The 17564-nt window shown below is 50.5% G+C and overlaps 1 long non-coding RNA gene and 1 pseudogene across 2 annotated transcripts in view; both read right to left on the reverse strand.

Moving 5' to 3' along the window:
- Positions 1–9351, reverse strand: part of LOC142818357 (uncharacterized) — a 60334-nt gene extending 50983 nt beyond the window's left edge. The window contains exon 1 of one of the 2 annotated variants that reach the window (XR_012895844.2): positions 8752–9351. This is a non-coding gene — a long non-coding RNA (uncharacterized LOC142818357). The remainder of the gene's footprint in view (positions 1–8751) is intronic. The other variant, XR_012895839.2, reaches the window with a different exon arrangement.
- On the reverse strand, positions 5028–8734 carry LOC149523578 (uncharacterized; annotated as a pseudogene).
- Positions 9352–17564: the final 8213 nt, after the last annotated feature.

The following is a 17564-nucleotide window of genomic DNA, read 5'->3' on the forward strand; positions in this document are numbered from 1 at the left end:
TCTGCATATTGCGTTCAATATCACCGACCCAGCTGCATGATCCATTGCAACCTCAGTGGTAATGCACAGAGCTTCATGGCTCCAGTTTGCAGGAGTACCCAAAGAATAGCAATCAAAGGTGGAGGACCTCCCCTTCAATAGACAAAAACTGTTCACAGAGAAAACTGATGAAGTTCTCCACATCAGCAAGGACTCAAGAACTACATTAAGAACACGGGGCACGTACGCACCACTCTACAGGCGCAAACATTATACTCCATATCAGAGGCACAGGCCCTTTCCGTACTCTGCACCTCAACATAGACTGTTCGACCAGCATTGTCCCAGACAGTGCAACAGAAACGACGCCCCCCCAGAACAATAGGACGTCTAATCAACAGAATAACTGACAGTGAGTTTAACGCGCTGGTCAAGGGCCTGCAAACCATTCCTCTGATTGGTCACCAATGGGAAGAGGCCAGATTGTTTCATCACCGTCTAAGACCATTCCAATGACAATGGGCCTCCATCACCTCCGATGATGGGTCCTTGAGCTAGTAACATCCAGCTACTCGATTCCTTTCACTTCACTCTTTCCTCTCCTTCCCCATTCCTCTTCAGGGACCCGTCTCATGAGACTCTTCTGAGGCAAGAGGTCCTGCACCTCCTTACCATCGGAGCAGTAGATAAAGTACCCAAAGAGTTCAGGGGCAAGGGATTTTATTTTATTTATCCCTTTAATATTTTCTTACCCAGAAAATGTCAGGTGGGTGGAGGGCAATCTTAGACCTCCGTCATCTCAACCGACATCTTCACAAACAAATATTCAAGATGGTGACCTTAGCATCTATTACTCTAGCTCTCAATGGCGGGGATTGGTTTGCATCTCACAACCTGTAGGATACCTACTTTCAATGTCACAATCAACCCAACGCACAGGTGTTTCCTAAGATTTGTCGTCGGAGCCAAGCACTTCCAATACAGAGTTTTACCCTTCGGACTGTCTTCAGCGCCCAGAGTCTTTTCAAAGACACTTGTCATAGTGGCCCACCTCTGTCAAGCCGGGATCATTATCTTCCCATATCTTGACGACTATTTGATCAAGGGCCCATCCTTTGACGACACACTGCAATCCACCACCATGACGAGGGCAGTCTTCAAAGCTCTTGGCCTTATAATCAATTTCCAAAAATTGTTGATGACACCTCAACAATCTTTGGAATTCATCGGTGCATGCCTAGACTCATCCACTGCCCGAGCATACCTGCCACTAAACAGGTTTCAGGTTATTCAGGATCTCGTACAGGTCCTCTGTACAAGCCCCATGATTTCCGTACTTACCTGCCTTCAACTCATGGGGCACATGGCAGCTACCACATAAGTTGTAGTGCATACAAGGCTTCACCTGTGGTGCCTTCAGCACTGGATAGTTTCAGTCTATGTTCCTGGCAAACACGACATTCACAGGAGAATTGCAGTACCACCAAAAGTGGTGAAGTCTTTGGGTTGGTGGACTGTCCCCACCAACATGTTAGCCAGTGAACCCTTCCACTTACCTCAACCCATGATGCAAATTACAACCGACGCATCTTTGGTAGGCTGGGGAGCACATCTCAACAGCCATTGCGTCAGAGCTGCTGGTTCATACAAGAAACATCCCACCATTTTAAGCACCTAGAATTGAGAGCGGTTTTCAATGCATGCAAGCATTTTATCACTCTTATCCGAGGCCACACCATATCCCTACATAAACCATCAGGGAGAAGCTTGATCGCATTCCCTATGTGCAGAGGCAATACGCCTACGGAACTCGTGCATCTGCTACGATGTAACGATTCTAGCGTCATACCTACATGGCAAAGACAACACCACTGCTGACGCATCAGCAGGTACTTTGTCACAAGCCACGAGTGGGAATTACATTATCTGGTGCTACAAGTCGTCTTCCACCTCTGGGGCTTCCCAACCATAGACCTATTCGCCACACATCGAAATGCAACATGCCAGTACTACTGCTCCAAAGCAGGCATTGGACCGAGATATTTGGGAGGTGCTTTTCTCCTCAACTGGAGTGATCAGTTGCTTTAAATCTTTCCTCCGACTCCCCTGATACCGAGAGTCTTAGAAAAGATCACCAGGGACAACGCAACAGTAATCCTCATAGTCCCCTGTAGGGGGTGGGGCGAGAGCTATAAAAGTCCAGCCAGCAGTCTCAGTCAGGGCTGAGCCTGCAGAGGGACCAGAGGCTTGCTCAGGGCTCCCAGTCTGGGAGGCTGAGACAGAGGCCTGGCCTGGGCCTCCAATGTTCCGGGAGCCAGAGGCCGACTACTGGCCACCTGCATAGGAGGCTGAGGCCCGGCCTTCCTACCCTAGCAGACCCCGCAGAGGACCCAGAGGGCCAGCTGGGTTCTGTGCCCAAGCCCCTGCCCAGGAACTGAGAGAAGCTGCTGCCAAAGCCAGAAGCTTGGCCAAGACCCCGACAGAGCCTAACCCTGCGGACCGACCCTGTGGGGCATAGTGGAGTGGGTGGGCCTGCGCCGCTCCCTGCCACCCACCTACTGGGTGGCAGTCTTCTCCTCGCCACTGCCACAGGCGATTAGCCTGCACCCCTTCTGAACAAGAAGCCCCTAAACCTGCTGCGTTGGTTTGCTTGTAGCCATGCCCTGAACCAAGGGCCTGGCCACTACCTATAAACTAACTGGGCTCGTCTACACTGGCCCCTTTTCCGGAAGGGGCATGTAAATTTCACCTATCGTAGTAGGGAAATCCGCGGGGGATTTAAATATCCCCCGCGGCATTTAAATAAAAATGTCCGCCGCTTTTTTCCGGCTTTTAAAAAAGCCGGAAAAGAGCGTCTACACTGGCCCCGATCCTCCGGAAAAAGCGCCCTTTTCCGGAGGCTCTTATTCCTACTTCGAAGTAGGAATAAGAGCCTCTGGAAAAGGGCGCTTTTTCCGGAGGATCGGGGCCAGTGTAGACGCTCTTTTCCGGCTTTTTTAAAAGCCGGAAAAAAGCGGCGGACATTTTTATTTAAATGCCGCGGGGGATATTTAAATCCCCCGCGGATTTCCCTACTACGATAGGTGAAATTTACATGCCCCTTCCGGAAAAGGGGCCAGTGTAGACGTAGCCACTGTGTTTGTTGCTGCCATGCCCTGAACCAGGGCCTGGCTGGTCTGTAAACTGACTCTGGGATTGTTTGTTGCCACGCCCTGAACCAGGGCCTGGCCTAGCTTAAACTGACTCTGTGTTTGTCTGTGGCCATGCCCTGAACCAGGGCTTGGCCTATCCCCAAAAGGGGACTGTGTGGACTTGCCACCCACCCTGAACCAGGGCCAGGCCTGTATGCATCTCTATATATATTTATATAAGCAGACTTTGTCGTGTGCCACCTGCCTGAAGGAAGGCCGGGCATGGACGTGTAGTGGGGCGGAGTGGCCGCCCACTGACGCAGAGGAGGAGGAACCCCTCCAGGAAGCCAAGCCAACTACACCCCCTTTTGGCCATGTCAGACATGACTTCCTTATTTTTTTCACGTCTCCTCACCCACCCTATCCCCTACCCAAATGCTACAAACTGTTGACTCAGGACCAAGGAACCCTAGTGCACCCTCAGCCGGATCACCTTCATCTCACAGTGTGGTTCCTAGTTGGTTCCGAGATGTGGAAAAGATCTGTTCCCAAGAGGTTAAACATGTTCTGCTCCAGAGCAGGAAACCCACCACTCGAACTACTTACCTGCACAAGTGGTGTAGTTTCATTCTTGGTGCATGGACAACAGTCTAGATCTGACCTCTGCCCCCATCCATCGCATTCTTGACTACATCCTGCATTTAAAACATTCTGACCTAGTGCTGTCATCTCTCAAGGTGCAGTGGAGGGTTTCTGACAACAAGTGGAGGGCTATTCGGTGTTTGCTTACCCGATCACTAGGAGGTTCATGAAAGGGGTGGCAAATCTCTACCCACCACAGAAAGCCCCTCAACCATGGAATTTAAAACTGGTCTTGGATGCCCTAACATGACCCCCCCCTTCGAACCCTTGGTGACCTGCCCTCTGCCACTATTAACCACGAAGGTTGCCTTCTTGTTAGCAATAACATCTGCATGCAGAGTAGGGCAGCTACACAGTATTTACAAATCAGGGGGTTATGCTCCACCCTCAACTGACCTTGCTGCCAAAAATACACTTGGATTTTCACAACAACAAGCCTATCATCCTCCCAACCTTCTACCCCAAACCACACTTCTCCTACCAAGACGCAAGGCTCCACACATTAGATGTACATAGGGCACTAGCCTTTTACATCAATAGAACATGACCTTTCCAGAAATCTCAATGACTGTTGATTTCAATGGCTGATCGTTCTAAAGGCAAGTCTCACTCTGCACAATGCATCTCCTAACTCATTGTTTTGGTCATAGTGCGTTGCTACTCATTGCAGAACAAGTGGCTGCCAGAGACACCAAGAGCCCATTCTACCAGGGCAGTAGCAGCCTTTTTCAAGGGAGTTCCCTTATGTGACATTTGTCAAGCTACCACGTGGTCCTCTAACTACACCTTTGCAAAGCATTATGCTATCCCCAATAATTTTATTAGTGACTTAGCAGTTGCCTCTGTAGTGCTATTCACAGCAGCAAAACCTTAACTCTGAATCACACCTTCCTTATTTCGGGCCACTGCTACGAAGTCACTTACAATGAAGCACCCATGGGGACACCACTTGAAGAAGAGGAAGTTGCTCATCTTGGTGCACTAACAACAGTTCTTTGAGATGTGTGTCCTTGAGGGTGCTCCATTACCCGCCCTCCTCCCCGCTTCAGAGTTTCTCCTTTATGTTTTTTCAGATACTTGGTGATTAGGAAGAACTGGCAGGAGCCAGACTGCACATGAGAAACGGCGCGAATGGCACGAGGCACCTAACATGCATGCGCAGTCCAGCAGACCACTGCTGATGACTCTCCTATCTGCGGCACCGGGACATGCCCGACACCTACAGTGGAGCACCCACGGGGACACTCATCTCGAAGAACCATCATTACTGCATCAAGGTGAGTAACTTCCTCTTACCAGTAATATATGCTCCCTTATGTTATAGCTGTGTATTTACGTTTTTATGCTCCAGTAGCCTCATATGAATAATTTACTATTTAAGGTATTTAGAGATAAGATGACGCATTTTGTCATCACAGGTGGCTGGCTGGCAGTCCACTGAAAGGTTTGTGTTTGAGCAGGTGAACAGTGTGCCAAAAATTTTGAGAACCACTGTCTTAGAGTAAGGCTGCTAATGTGGTAAGCGTAAGTGAGATACTAAAGAACTCAGTTATATGTAGTTAAAATTTCTGTAACGTTCCATGGTGTGACTGTTCAGCCTCAACCAGGCTTCCTTCCCCATATGGAGAAAGTTATGGATTACATCTTCCTCCTTTTGAATCTCAGCCTGAAAAACTCTTCAGAACAGCTCATGTGGCCTCATTCTGGAAGGATCACGATGCCTACACAGCCCATGTCAGTAAACGCACTTTCAAGGCTACAGACATTGTATTCAAATACATCTCAAAAGCTTTCAATAGATTTACTGTGTCTCTGGAGCAAATTTCTGCCTGTCTGCAACTGAATGGATAAAGAGGTGGGCCTAGATCCTGAAAACAGTTGAAGAATATACATGTTACCCATATTTGTGAATGTTCACACCCATTCACTACAACACAGAATTACATTTACATTGATTATTGTCAGGGACTTTAACCCGGATGGCCTCCGTTCGTTGTCTGACCGCAAAGAGACAGGCAACACCAGCAAGATCCAATCACAAGCTCTTTATTGAATAGTGCACACTACAATAGAGAGCGGCCCGTCTCCTAAGTGAACTAGCTCTTTTTTCAGTAACAAGTAAGATTATATAGACAGTTCCGTCGCGTCATAAAACATTTGCCTAAGCATCTCAGCTCCTCTTTAATTAATTTGAAGCTTCTAGTGTTAATGCGTATATTTCATGGCTTTAAGCAATTCATAATGCGTCAACAGCTGTCTTATCAGCCTAGAAGGCAAGTACCAAACAACAAGGAGACAGGGAGTTAAAACAAACAGAGGGCAGAGACAGTTTGTTAAGATCAGGGTGAGAACAGAAACAGGGAGTTACCTTATCAGCTGTTCTCATCACAGGCACAGCCTTTCACTTACTTTATTTTGCAACTTAAGCAAGTACTTAGGGATTGCCCTTTGCTTGAGCCATATTTCTAGTTCTGTTCTGTTCAGGAACTACCTAGAAACCTTTGTTAACTTCTTTCCTTGATCTGTCTTAACATAACTGCACTAGGCCTAATTCTCTAGGGCCTTAAATTCCCCCTTTGTCCCTAGAGTACCACGAAGGGACTCTTGGGACATATTGCAACAATTACTACTTGACGGAGCACATCTTAGTGCCCATCTAACATCTACAACGGATTATGGCATAAAAAACTACTAAGCCACAAATAATAATAACAGCACTACGAAGTAAGTTATGGAGCCAACTACTTATATTTGGAAACTAGCTAAACAGGTCACTCCACCAGGAATCCCCTTGTTCTTAAGACTTTGCACTAGGGGTTCAAGTCCTTTTATAGCCTCCATTTTAAGAGGGTATTGTCTCTGAGCAGGGGGAGACATATTGCTCTTCACCACTGGATTTAAAGGTGAGACAGATTTCACTAGACCCACATCATGTTTTCCTCCCCACACTATAGGGTTAACTTCATTCTGGACTCAAAGGGGAAGTATCTCACAGTTACTGCTAGCCAATTGTGTTAGCAAATAGGCTTTTTCAATCGGGAACCGGAGGGAAATACTCTCGGGAGTACAGAAAATTTGTGCATGCAATTTACACAGCAAATCTCTTCCTAGCAGATTTACTGGACTATTCATTAACAGAAAAGAATGCTGAACAGAAATAGGACCCAATGTAGCCATACAATTATTGGTCATGAAGTGGCGTTCAGGTTTCTCAGTAACTCCCACAACACATTTTTCTATTTCACTTTTTGGTGCTGCTCCCGTAGGTATTGCCGAATGAGAAGCTCCCGTATCCACTAATAATTCAAAAGTCTTTTGTCCTACTTTAAGGGGAACCACAGGAAATCGCGTATCACACTTAAACCGTACCATTCCAGCTTCATAAACCTCAGGACCCCAGCGGAGCGGCGCTTCCCTTCATTCTTGATCCGCAGAAAACTGACCCACCACCTCAGGCTTGTAATAAGATTTCAGCTTGAGCGGACATTCCTTCTTCCAGTATCCTACCTCACCACAGTGGTAGCACTCATTACAGCCAGGGACACCACCACCTCCATGCTTTCGCCCTCTAACTAATCCACCCTTTCCTCTTCCAACAGACCCTCCCCTACTACTGTAATTTTACCTGCGGCCCCCTCCTCTGTCTCCTGATACGGCCACAGCCAGCAGCGACACTTGATCCTTCATATCTTTTTGTTTCTCCTTCTTTCTTTCTCTTTTTCTCTTTTCTTCCCTCCCATTGTACACTCGTGTTGCAATGCTCACTACTTCAGGCAAACTCTTCCTTTGCATCCCGTCTGGGTGTTCCCTAAACCTTTTTGCAATATCCTCTGCACACTGTGCCATAAAAACCATCTTTATCATTTCTTTGCCAGAGTCTGAGTCAGGATCTAGATTGCTATGTTTCCTAATTTCAGTAGTCAATCGTGTACAAAAGTCAGAGGGGTGCTCATTAGGGAATTGGACACATGCGGTAACCTTGCTCTAATTGGGGGTAACTTCTCCCGCTGCCTTCAGTCCGTGCAAAATAGCCTGTCGATAACGGGCTAAACTAAGCTTGCTCCTATCCACATTCGGATCCTAGTTGGGCTCAGCAGCAGTGGGCATGGTTCCTTAATTCTGAGCCTCGTGATATGTCCTAGCCTTTTCCTTAACTTTTTGCCTCTCATCCTTGGTGAGGAGAGTATCCAACAATTGATTTACATCAGTCCAAGTTGACAAGTGGGTGGAAAAGATAGTACAAAATGTTCTTTCAACTACCTCCGGGTTATCCCGGAGTCGTGGCATGGAGCGCTGCCAATTTAACAAATCAGCTGTTGTAAACAGGGTATGGGTGTACACCATCGTAGCTGATCTATTACTCTGGGGAACCGGGTAAGCTTGTAAAGGAGCTAGCTGCGACTCCTGGGACCCCGGTAACTTCTTAAAAGCTGTTATAAAACTCCTAGATGGCTCATCTATGGCTAGGGAAGCCATCGCAAGATCATTTTTCTGCTCCTGTGTTGCTACTTGCTCAGCCTCCTCATGTAATCTTGGACTCTGCCTCCGTGGTACTCCCATAGGAAAGTACTCATTGTCTTCTGATTGGGTTCCCGGGGCATAGGGCCGGGGAAGTTTAACAGATCTTTCTTCACAAATGGCCTGCAGGGCCATCTCTCTTTCCTTTGGCTTATAATTGAACCATACAAATAGATACGCTATTTGTCCGGGTCTAAGATTGACCAATATGTCTCTCAAGGCATTCATCTTTTCTACGGAGAAAGTTCAGCAGTCTGGCCAATCATTATCCGGGGACAAATGGGCAGTGAGTGAAGGCCATTGAATTTGACATAAATTCCTCATTTTAGATTTAGCTAAACCGGTTGTTCTAGAGATACCCTTCCAATCTCTGAGTACCAGGGACAACGGGGCGCCCCCCGGGCATTTACTGCCACCCTGTCCCATTTCTCACAGTTAAGGGACTCTAACTCCAACCTCTAAATACCGAGCGCTCACTTACCTCTCCAGGGACTCTAACCCCGAAGACTCCAGGGACTCTAACCCTGAAGACCTAGATCCTACACAATGGGTAGGTCGACGTTGCTGGATTTCTACGGGCTCTGGCTGGTTCGCAGGACACGCCTTATCGCCGAAGCAGAGATCAGGCCACCTGGCAAGGCTCCTCAAAACCGAAGGATGCGCGCTGCGTTGCTTCGGGGTCCGATCCTCTGCACCGGAGAGTCAGACAGGTCCCATCTGGGGTGCCAAATTTGTCAGGGACTTTAACCCGGACGGCCTCCGTTCGTTGTCTGACCGCAAAGAGACAGGCAACACCAGCAAGATCCAATCACAAGCTCTTTATTGAATAGTGCGCACTACATTAGAGAGCGACCCGTCTCCTAAGTGAACTAGCTCTTTTTTCAGTAACAAGTAAGATTATATAGACAGTTCCATCGGTCATAAAACATTTGCCTAAGCATCTCAGCTCCTCTTTAATTAATTTGAAGCTTCTAGTGTTAATGCGTATACTTCATGGCTTTAAGCAATTCATAATGCGTCAACAGCTGTCTTATCAGCCTAGAAGGCAAGTACCAAACAACAAGGAGACAGAGAGTTAAAACAAACAGAGGGCAGAGACAGTTCGTTAAGATCAGGGTGAGAACAGAAACAGAGAGTTACCTTATCAGCTGTTCTCATCACAGGCACAGCCTTTCATTTACTTTATTTTGCAACTTAAGCAAGTACGTAGGGATTGCCCTTTGCTTGAGCCATATTTCTAGTTCTGTTCTGTTCAGGAACTACCTAGAAACCTTTGTTAACGTCTTTCCTTGATCTGTCTTAACATAACTGCACTAGGCCGAATTCTCTAGGGCCTAACATTATTAAGATAATTTCTCCTATTGGACACCAACACACTGCATTAGGGAAGGGATAGTGGCAGAAACACAATGGGGGGCATTCTTGGGAATACCATTTCAGCACCCAAGTGGGCCTTTGCAAACTTGTCAGTAAGAAATGTATGTTTTTAAAATCACTCATCACACCTCCAGTTGCATCACATAGCACATAGGACAGTACATTCTGCAAACAGTGGTAAGAGAAGGCTTTAGTTCCCCTGTTATATCAAGACACACTGCACTAGAAGCACACGTGAGGAGCACGACCTAGACAGATTAGAGGATTGGGCCAAAAGAAATCTGATGAGGTTCAACAAGGACAAGTGTAAAGTCCTCCACTTGGGATGCAAGAATCCCAAGCATTGTTGCAGGCTGGAGACCGAATGGCTAAGTAGCAGTTCAGCAGAAAAGGACTGGAGATTACAGTGGATGAGAAGCTGGATATGAGTCAATAGTATGCCCTTGTAGTCAAGAAAGCCAATGGCACATTAGGGTGCATTAGGAGGAGCATTGCCAGCAAATCTAGAGAAGTGATTATTCCCCTTTATTCGGCACTGGTGAGACCACATTTGGAGTATTGAGTCCAGTTCTGAGCCCCCCCACTATAGAAAGGATGTGGACACATTGAAGAGGGTCCAGCGGAGGGCAACCAAAATGATTAGGGGGCTGGAGCATATGAACTACGAGGAAAGCTAAGGGATTTGGGCTTGTTTAGTCTGCAGAAGAGAGGAGTGAGGGGGGATTTAACAACAGCATTCAACTTTCTGAAGGGAGGTTCCAAAGAGGATGGAGAGAGGCTGTTCACAGTAGTGACGGATGGCAGAACAAGGAGCAATGGTCTCAAGTTACAGTGGGGGAGGTCTAGGTTGAACATTAGGAAAATCTATTTCACTAGGAGGGTGGTGAAGTATTGGAATAGGTTACCTAGGGAGGGGGTGGAATCTCTGTCCCTAGAGGTTTTTAAATCTCGACTTGACAAAGCCCTGGCTGGGTTGATTTAGTTGGGATTGGTCCTGCTTTGGGCAGGGGGCTGGACTTGAGGTCTCTTCCAGCCCTATGATTCTATGAAGCAGCAGCAGCAGCATTAAATCCTCCTCCCTGCCCTGCCAGACACACAGTAGATTTGCAGTGATAGAAATGTAGATTTGCAGAGAGATCTATAGATATCTGCGTGTCGGTCATCACTGGATGCATGGTGAACACATTCATGAAGAACGAGTGTTCCCGAGGCAGCTTAAGAGACTAACCAAAATATATAGCTTCAGAGGGGTAGCCAAGTTAGTCTGTACAGAATAAACTTAAAAAACAACAAACAGTATGGGCTGTGCCCACAAAAGCTCATGATCCCATCTACATGTTTTGTTAGTCTTTAAAGTGCTACCAGACTATTTGTTTCAAAATATATAGAATCATGAGCTTTCATGGGCAAAAGCCACTTTATCAGATGAATTGGAGTGTGGAGCATGTTGGTCAACATAGAGAGAAGTCACAAAGAACAAACTCAGCATCTGTTCCAGGTCTCTGCTTAGGAGGACATGCTCCCTCCTGCCCTGAGAGATCAGGGAAATTCCCCAAGATGGGGAAATTCTTCCCCTGCACCCAGAACGAGCAGGGAAACTTATATTAGAAACAGAGTCACATCTAGCAGGACGCAGCAGTCTGTATTCTGCCTTTACCACACATTTATCTTTGAGGCCAGTTGGAGTTAGGGATGTAGAAACCTGTTTAATTCATTAACTGGTTAACCAATTAAGGGGGGCGGGTCCGCTGGAGGGCCTCTGCCTGCAGTGCAGTGGGCCCCGTGGGATTGAAGCAGCCCTCTGCTTATGGTGGGCAGAGAGCTGCTCCAGCCCCCACTGGTTAACCGGAACCATTGGACAAGACGCATCAGTGAAAAGGTTAATCAAATGTATCACCCTCCAGAGTATTTTCTATCCTCTCTCAACACTGAAGCAAATGTCCATTTGCTCTCACTCCTTAGCTGTTTGTTTTCAATCCTCTCGGATGGGCTCAGGGGGCTGCTCCTTTTCTTTCTCTCTGCTACAGGTCTGCCAGCATCTCATCTACCCATTGTCATTGGGAACTGAAAAACAGAGAAAGGAGGACTCAGCTCGGCATGTGCTCAGCTGGGATACTTGGACCATCACACCTGCAAGACCTCTGCCACCTCCCCCTGCAAAGAGCCACGCACAAGGAACTGCCCCCTGTAAATGGCCTCTCACTGGTCTCTCAGAGGGCTCTGGCTGTCCATCCTCTGGGGTCAGAGTAACATACTGGGGTCCCCAGGAGCAGCAGTGAGAGGGGTGGCCAGAAAGACTAATGCACAATTTACTCAGGAGCAGCAGTGACCTCCAGTGGCCAGTCTAGGAAATGCAGCGTGTTTGTGGAAACATACATGGGACCTAGCAGGGGATAGCACCAGCCTCTTCAGAGGGTACGGGGAGAGGAAAGCAGTACAACCCCCTTGGCTATGAGGCTGCCCCTCACTTCTCAGAAAAGGGCCAGTCCTGCTCCTCTCTGGCCCAGGACCGTCCTTAGGCATACGCAGAGCACGCAGTTACCTAGGGCACCAGTGTTTCTGGGGCACCACTCTGCTGGGAGGAATGGGAAGCAGTAAGCATGCAATAGCTAGGGGGGCGCCGGGCCGGGCCAGGGTGGGAGCCAGTGCACGCTGAACAGGCTCACCTGACGCTAGATCAGTGAGCTGGCAGCTGGGCCACAGCTGCTGCCTGAACGTGCTGCTGCCTGGAACGCACTGAGCAGAGGCAGCTGGCAGGAGCAGCCTCTTTTAAAAGTAAGATTAACTTGCCTGGCTGGTTCCTCTGGCTCTGGGGAGGGGGAGATTTGGTTGCCGTGGGACCAAGCACACCAAGTTCTCCAAAGTGCAAGCCAAAGCAGCCAGCTGGGTGGAGAGGAGCAGTGCTCTGAAGAAAGATACGTTCCTCCACGCCTGACTGGGGGATGGGGGGAGAGGAGGATTTGATTGGGGGAGTGCTCCCCCCAGCACTGGGGGAGCCTTGCTCTGGGGAGAGGAAAGGGTGAGTGCATGGGGGAGGGGGGCTGGCTTTGGGGCAGGGGTGAGGTGAGTGTAACAAGCTTTGCAATGACCCCCCCCCCCAGTACTGAGGAGCGGGGGAGGGGAGAAGGCTGCCCCTTCCCTATTGTCAATTTGTGTTGGGGGGGGGGGGAGGGGCGAGGGAAGCCCTGAGTCCATAAATCCCCAGCCCCTGCAGACAGTCCTGTTACTACCTGACACTCTCCATTTCCTTCAAACATTTCTAAGCTTCATGGCTAAAGAGAAAATCTTTGAGCGGAGATATTATGCATGTTGTGATTACATATTTATGTCCCTATGGGTATGTCTACACTACAAAGTTAATTCGAACTAACAGACGTTCATTTGAATTAACTTTAATAGGCGCTACACATACAAACCGCTAGTTCAAACTTAATTCGAACTAGCGGAGCGCTTAATTCGAACTAGGTAAACCTCATTCTATGAGGACTAACGCCTAGTTCGAATTAAGTAGTTCTAATTAAGGGGTGTGTAGCCCCTTAATTCGAACTAGTGGGAGGCTAGCCCTCCCCAGCTTTCCCTGGTGGCCACTCTGGGCACCACCAGGGAAACTCTTCTGCCCCCCTCCCAGCCCCGGAGCCCTTAAAGGGGCACGGGCTGGCTACGGTGCCCGTGCCAGGTGCAAGCCTGCCAGCACCCAGCCAGCAGATCCTGCACCTGGCACGGCATGAGCCAGCCACCCGCTGCCACCCAGCCCTCTGCCTCTTCCTGGGACCAGGCTGGCGGCTCCCAAGAGCCTGCCTGGGGCTGCAAGAGGCAGGCACCCGCCTGCTCTAGTGCAGACATCGTGGACCTCATCCACAACCTCCACACTAGGCACAGGAAAGTGACCGACTAGGGCAGGATAGCTGCCAGCCTGGCCACCCAGGAGCAGGTTTGCATGAAAATCAAGGTGGTCCACTGAGACCCCCGACCCTGAGCTTAGAACATAAAAACATAAGAACGGCCGTACTGGGTCAGACAAAAGGTCCATCTAGCCCAGTAGCCTGTCTGCCATCAGTGGCCAACACCAGCTACCCCGGAGGGGATGGACCGAAGACAATGGCCAAGCCATTTGTCTCGTGCCATCCATCTCCAGCCTTCCACAAACAGAGGCCAGGGACACCATTTCTACCCCCTGGCTAATACTACTCCATCGACCCAACCTCCATGAATTTATCTAACTTCTCTTTAAACTCTGTTATACTTCTAGCCTTCACAGCCTCCTGCAGCAAGGAGTTCCACAGGTTGACTATTTGCTTTGTGAAGAACTTTCTGTTATTAGTTTGAAGCCTGCTACCCATTAATTTCATTTGGTGTCCTCTAGTCCTTCTATTATGGGAACTAATGAAGACCTTTTCTTTATGCACCATCTCCACACCACTCATGGTTTTATAGACCTCTATCATATGCCCCCTCAGTCTCCTCTTTTCTAAGCTGAAAACTCCCAGTCTCTTTAGCCTCTCTTCATATGGGACCTGTTCCAAAGCCCTGATCATTTTAGATGCGCTCCCCTCTCCCACCCACTCTCTTCCCCTCTCCCACCTCCTTTTCCCAGTCTCCCCCAGTTTTGTTCAATAAAGAGAGTTTCTATTTTTGAACACACGTGTCCTTTATTTTGTACATCAGGAAGGGGGGCTAGGGAGGGGCAAGATGAAGGATGTGAGGGAGGAATGGGGTACGAGCCCCCGATGGGAAGGACTGGGGTGGCTCTGCAGGCTCCTCGGGGTGGAAGCTCTCCTGCAGCCCCCCAATTGCCCCCCCCCCCGATGGCAGCCTGCGGCAAGTGCAGCCGGGCTGATGGCCGAGTGCTGTGATGTGCCGAGTGTGGGCATTCAGGGCACTCCAAGCCAGGACTGCTTTGCTGTCCCTCATCAAGTTAGACAAACGAGCGGGGAACCCCTGAGAACTCTGTCTGGGGTGGGGGTTGGGACCCTTTAAGCACAGCCCTCGGCTAGCCTGAGACAGCAGCTCCACGCTCTAAGTCCTAATCTGATGCCCTGCCGGCACTGCTTCCGGCCAGCCTTAACCTCTGTTCAGGGTCCACTCAGTGTGGACATGCTAGTGCGAATTAGCAAAATGCTAATTCGAACTAGTTTTTAGGTCTAGATGCACTAGTTTGAATTAGCTTAGTTCAAATTAACTAATTCCAATTAAGTTAGTTCGAATTAGTGCTGTAGTGTAGACATACCCTATGAGAGTATCTGGATCTTTAAGAGGTAATTTTTTGGGGGGGGGGGGACTGGAGAAGGGTTAGAAAATAAAAGGAAAATGTACGTTTTATTTATGTAATAGAATTTTTCAAAAACGAAGGGGTGTGACGGAGTAGCCCCGCCCCGCACTCAAGCCCAGGGCAGCCACCTGGTGCAGGGGGTGGAGAAGGCTCCACCCACACAGCCCTACTGGGCATGCTCCAAGGGGGACCAGGGTATAAAAGACTGCCGGCCTGCTCCAAAAGGGGAGACTGCAGCCAGAGCTGGAGCTAGTGCCCCACTGCCCGTGGCGCAGACCGGACGGACAGAGAGGGCGTCGCCAGTCCCAAGCCGAGCTCGACCCCGACGATGGAGCCGCCAGCCGACCACCCTCGCCGTGACCCAGGCTCCAGACCGGCCACCCCCCAACCCCGACGCCGACGGGGGACGTGCCACAACCGCCATGCGACTCACGCCGACCGGTGAGACCGCTACAGGCGGGGACAGGGGGCAGGAAGTGACCCAGGACAGGGAGCTGGAAAAGCCCCTGAGGGCTCGGTGCATTGTGGGGAGGAACCCCCGCTGAGCCAGTGGTGGGAGCCACCTGCTGCTAATAGGGCCTTGGGTCGGGGCCCGGTGGAGGGCCCGGGCCCCCCTACCCCTGCTGCCCTAGACCCCGGCGAGTGGGGCTGGGCTAAAGGACTAGGCTTCAGGGCCTGCGTATTGAGGACTAGGCCGGGAGGCTGTATTTCCACTATTGCAGGGGCAGTGGACTTTGAGACTAGGCCAGTAGGCCATATTTCCCCTAAAAAAGGGCATCGCGCTTCGGGCCTATGCCCGAGCGGGCCGGATTATGCCCCGGATGAGGGCGGCAACCCCAAGCGCGAGGGGAGGCCCCCGACATGTGGTAGAGAACGCGGGCAATCGACCCCGTCCCTGGGCAGAGGGGCTGGCAAAGGGGGTTGGTAGATCCGGGCGAAAAGGGCCCCGGAGGTGGGGGGGATGGTTGTTGACCTGGCAACAGCAGCAAGAGGGGTACCTGACCGAACTGCAGAGGCAGCTGGCGAGGTTACGAGAGCGACAGGACCGCTGGGAGCGGGAGGTCGTGGGCCAGCTGTGGGCCCAGGGAAAGGAGGAGCCGCGCATGGTCTGCCCCTTTGGGCAAGCACTGACTGCGGAGCCCAGAATGGGGCCAACGGACCAAGCCAAAATGATGGTGAGACTCAGGGTAGAGGGGAACCCCACGGTGGCGCTGGTGGACTCAGGGTGCAGCCAGACCCTAGTTAGGGCAGACCTAATACCCAACCCAGAGCCAGCAGGGGCCACCATCCAGTTGTCTGTACACGAGGACGTACGGGCCTACCCGACAGCATGGGTACAGCTAGATGATGGCCGGGATGCTGGGGTCTACAGCGTGGGGTTTGTCCCGACATTAGCCTACCCCGTGATATTAGGCCGAGACTGGAGAGGCCTAGGCAGGGTGCTGCGAGAGTGGGGTCAGCAGTTGGCACAAGGGCCTGGTACCCCTTCTCCCGACCTGGAGGAGGATGCCTAAGGCAAGAGTCTAGGGAGGGAAGAGAGGCCGACCCCGAGCCAAGCGATGGACCTGCCGCCGGCCAGGGGAGATCACCCGGCCTGGGAGGAGGAAGTCGAAACCCTGGAAGTGGAGGGCAACTTCATGAGAGCGCAAAGGGAAGACCAGACCTTGAGCCAAGCATGGGAGCAGGTACAAGACCCAGGAGAGAGGACGAGCTAAGACCCCTGTAAGCCCCAAGGCCCACGGACCCCCCAGACCAATGTTGCCTGGGCCATGCTGGTGCGATAAGGATCAGGGATGCCCTGAACTCCCACACCCATAGGAGCACTCGGTGAATCAGCAGGAATGGGGGAAACACATACAGCAGATCCATGGGCCAGGGGATTAGCAGTGTATCCCCTCGGAAACCCCAGCCCAGGCCCATGAGGAAGCAAAACCCTGGGCACTTCCTGTTCTGATGCATCTCAAACAGGTCCAGATGAGGAAACCCCCACCTGAGAAAGATATCTAGGGCCACATCCCCCGAGGGCCCATTCGTGAGTGGAGAATGACCTGCTCAGGTGCTTGACCATGATGTTCTGGAAGCCCGGGAGGTAGGCGGCAACTGAGTGAATACCTGCTCCAATGCAGAGATTCCACAGGTGAAGGGCTTCCCAACACAGGTGAGGAGAGTGGGCACCACCCTACCTGTTGATGTATGTGACCACCGACGTGTTATCGGAAAGGATGAGGACCAAATGCCCCGAGTTGAGGGAGAAAGGCCGTACACATGAGGCAAACAGCTCGCAACTCCCTGACATTGATATGCAGGTAGAGATCGTCCCTTGTCCACATACCTTGTGTCTGCAGGTCCCAGAGGTGGGCGCCTCAACTGGTGTCTGACGTGTCTGTCACAAGTCAAATGGTCAGTCGTAGCCTGGAGAATGGTACTCTGGCACAGATCCTCTCCTACTGGGTCCACAAGTCCAGAGAGCGGAGGATGTTGGGGGGAACTGCCATCACTTTGTCCCATGCATGAAAGGAGGGGTTGTAGGCTTGAGCCAACTACATCTGCAGTGGACATCTGCATGCGGAGTCTGGCATAGAATCATAGAATAATAGGCCTGGAAGGGACTTCGAGAGGTCATCGAGTCCAGCCCCCCGCCATCAAGG

The sequence above is a fragment of the Pelodiscus sinensis genome, chromosome 14, assembly GCF_052426305.1.
Source record: "Pelodiscus sinensis isolate ZL-2025 chromosome 14, ASM5242630v1, whole genome shotgun sequence".
In the NCBI taxonomy this organism is placed as follows: Eukaryota; Metazoa; Chordata; order Testudines; family Trionychidae; genus Pelodiscus; species Pelodiscus sinensis.